Source organism: Panicum hallii, chromosome 4 (assembly GCF_002211085.1).
Source record: "Panicum hallii strain FIL2 chromosome 4, PHallii_v3.1, whole genome shotgun sequence".
NCBI lineage: Eukaryota > Viridiplantae > Streptophyta > Magnoliopsida > Poales > Poaceae > Panicum > Panicum hallii.
Genome location: NC_038045.1, coordinates 43,018,382 through 43,022,652, shown reverse-complemented (window position 1 = coordinate 43,022,652; position 4,271 = coordinate 43,018,382).

Genomic DNA, 4,271 nt, shown 5'->3' with positions numbered 1-4,271 from the left:
TGTTCTTGGAGCATCTCAATATGTCCAAGAGCGTCACCTAATTCTTGGTTTAAGTCATGGACTTGCTCCTACAAAGAAGTCAATTACAGTGTTGCGCTGGAGAATTTGAGCATCACCCTCCAAGATTTGCACCTCCAAATGTCCAATGGCAGTATCCCTCCCGGCAATTCCTTGACCAAGCGAATGAATCTGGTCATCTTTCATGGTAAGGTCCCTATGAAAATCCTAGGCCATATTCACCATATCATCAATACATCTTTGCTTAAGTGACTGGAAGCGATACTGAGCATTCATATATCTGATCACTACCCTGAGGGTCTCCTCGGCTATATCTCCAACTAAACATCCGAGATAAGTTGTTCTGAAGGTCCACTCAGCATCGTGTGCAAACACTGCTGGAAACAGTCTGATGGGGTAAGCTGCTACTGCATTTGGATGCTGTTCACAAAAAGTAGTGATAGCCTTGAAGGCTGCTGCTTCAAAAGCATCCACGAGACGATATCCAACAACCTCTGTTTCAATCGATTGCCACTCAAGGGTAGGATGTGGGGGAATAGTGACAGTGGCACAGCATCGAGGGACTCCGACCTCAGTAAATTCACGACCCTTATATTGGGGTGGATCCGGGTAGGGATAGATACGAAGTGTATCCCACAGAATTCTTGGAAACCCTTCCCAATATAGGCAATTAGTGTGAGCATATCCCTCAGCATCCCAATAGATCCTCTGAACATTTTCCATCTGAATCAAAAGGATTCAAATGTTAGATAGGATATAAATTTCCTAAAGTTTGATAATAGCCGATGAAAATGCTGGAATGCATCATAGTATCCATCCCACTAGGAACGCACAAGATAAAGGGAACGAGGCATCTGATTTTGATAATAGCAACGAGTGAACATCAGATGGATACTATAGATCTTGAGGATGAATTGATAGATGCTAAGATACTAACCCTATGGCTGTCCGTATGACCATTTCAGGCTACACTTGTAAATAACAACACTCTAGGTATCCTTATGACAACATAAGCCCCAATTCTAACTTACAACAATAGTTCAAAGATGCATGCACGTACTACGTCCTCACAAACCAAAATAACTGCCCAATAATCTGGGTCTTACGTAAGTTAATTACGGTGGCATAATATAGATACGTCTCTCCCTATAATATCTAGTCGACAAATCCTAATCGTTCAGAACCTATTGATTCATGATTAGCATACCTGCAGAAAAAACCACAATTGTATATCATGAACCTTTCATGCCAGCATGTCATGAAAGCGTCCCCAAACATTACTGTTTACTATAGAAATAGTATCTGTACAATTACCGCCGTACAGACAACGTTAACATACGTTATTGAAACAACGTATTCATGGGGGTACCGCAAAATGCGGGGGCATGAACAGCGATCACCATACCCTGTGCCTAACCATATACTCCCAATATAACAAACCGAAGTTGATATATTGGCAGCATCTCAAATAGGCCACTGCTTGAGAAACAGCGTTCGGTTCGCATCACCGACGGGAAGGCTAACTTCCCAGTTAGCGGAGGATCCTTACCTTCTTACCTCATCGTTGAAGGTGTCGTTATGAAATGTAAAGTTGATTGTGCATAAATTTAAGTTTTTACGAAAAAGTAATGCTGGAAGTTAGAGTTATATAGATACTATAGCCACCTCTAACTCCCTTATTAAACATCACCCTAGGGCTTTATGTACTAAGCACAATCTTTAATGAAACCAACGTAGTTTTGTAAAATACATTGTTGGTCCAATTTTATACTAAATGTATTTTTAAGGCAATTCATATCTCCGGTGTACACTTGTTAGCTCTGATACCAGCTGTGGCAGAACCAACCTGAATTACACCGGCTCAAGTGCGCTGATCCTTTCTCGGAAGGCAGTAAATACTCAACCACACTTCAAACGGTGTAACCCCATGGTCTGTCGGGTAAAGTCCCGATAAAACCACCTAACTCAGGATCAAAACAAGGTACCTCGCACGAAGGCGAGTCCAAAGATACAATCACCAACAATTTTACGTCACAGACATAATATTACATTAGTATTCAAACATATATGGTAGCAAGACCTATCTAGTACGAATTTATACAAAACGGTTCAAAGTTAGAGTATCTGCAGTGGAAAATAAAACATGACACTACCAGACGTCGTGGAACGGATATTGAGCTAAGCCCAAGCTCAACATCACTTGGAGGAACCTGTGTTGGCCGGGGACGGATCCCATTCCACAGACCAACCATTAGAAAGGGCATAGGGCCAGGGCATAGGCAGAGCAGAGTCCTCAGGGGGATTATCTGAAAACAGAAGTCACATTGCAAGGCTGGGTATTTTAATACTCAGCAAGGCTTACCCGTTTCATGGTATACTTAGCCATGTAGCTAGACTATGAAGGCTTGTAATGGTTATGAGAATAATTTCAGTTGAAAAGCAACAAAGAGTAGATCCTTAATTTCAACTTTTAGCTTTCAGGTTCTAGTTGGTTATCCATTCTAAGTAAGCAACTGTAGCTACTCAAGCATGGTAGGACTTTTTACACAAACATCATCTTTGATCATCATCAGGTTGCTCTTATTACTCTATGTGGCAAAGGGATCAAGCAGTCTCAATCTCCGTGAGAAACGGACGATTCTGAATCGCATTTCAAACCTTGCAAGGGTAAACCTAACTCACACGCTTGGAACATCCAACGACAGTTCCGAAGTAACCGTTTCCCTTTCATTTTGACTCGTAGAACAGTGCCACCACAAGCGACTGTAGGACCATACGCACATCCAATATGCAAGACGTACGCCTGTAGCGCGACTACATGACTATACTCCTGTCCACTGTGCGGAATGTACTCCCGCACGTCGGTGCGTGTGCGAAAAACCAAATTACGAGTTGTAGGATCACTGGACCAGTAAAGAGGCCTAGAGGGGGGGTGAATAGGCCTGCAAAAACTCAACTCCAAATTCTCGTTAGAGGTGAGTGCGGCACGGCAGTGCCGAGTGTGGCACTGCTGTGCTCAAACAGAACACAAATTACAGAACTCAAGAACTGCCGAACCAAAAATAGATCGAGTTAATTTCTAGGTTTCCTGCAGGTGTCAGCAACATATATATGGAACTAAAACAGAGAACACCGCAGTAGATAAATAGATCGGCCTCAAACCTTGAACAAGAGAGTAACTTAGCAATAAGTAAAACAGCACGCAAGACAGGGATTTATCCCGTGGTTCGGCGTCGCCACAAAGGCTGGCCTAAGTCCACGTTGTTGAGGCTGCCACAAAAGGCTTGGGCTGCACCACAAAGGTCAGCCCATCCTCGTTCTCAAGTCAAGAGAGTGAACTCTTAAGATGAGGAGTGATTTTACTAGCTGTAAGGGAAAGTTACAGACCTCCCAAGGCTGCTACACGGAGGGGCAAGCACAAGGGCGACCACTAGCCGGCTAGGAGCAAGCTCCAAGAGTAACAGACCCTAGACCCGCCGGCCAAACGCGAACCAAATGCTCTTTTGAGTGGGGGAAACAGTAGATCTGCTCTCCAATCGAAGTTTGCTGCCCTTTCCCTCAAGATTTGGTGGGTGGATGTGGAGATCCGCTTGGGGGAAGAGGTGGGAGCAATGGAGGAGAGAGAGAAGAGCTCTGGTTCTTTCTTCTGCGAATCTGAACGTTTGGGAGCACTTTTTTTTTTGAGGTCAGTAACCGTTGGGAAATTTATACCCCTCTGGTTCCAACGGTACATTAAGTGCAGCACTGCCGCACCAGGGCGCGGCACTGCCGCACCAGGGCGCGGCACTGCCGCACCCATCAAAACAACTCTGCTGGATGTGAAATTTTGCTGGCTGTTTTGGTTGAGTATGAGGATGTGGTTTTCAGGATTTGAGCATTTGGTTCAACAGTTGGACAGTTGTTCTTGGATCCCTCTTTATAGTACGGCTTTCCTTAAACTCAATATTCAAAATATAAAATAAATTAAGCCTTCATGAGTCAAGATAGCCATCAAATAGATTTGGGGGATCCTCCAACCTGTACATCATCCTCTTTTTAAATTACCTGCATGCATCTCGATGAATCTCATTAGTTCCCTAATTAGGTGGTCATCAACGCCAAAACCCACAAAGAGCTTGATTGCACTTACAATCTCCCCCTTTTTGGTGATTGATGACAACCCAATTAGAGCTTACAAAAATATAAACTATAACTGAGAATTTTTCGAGAAATGGATGTAGGAGCCTCCCCCTAAATATATGAGTTGGATTTGA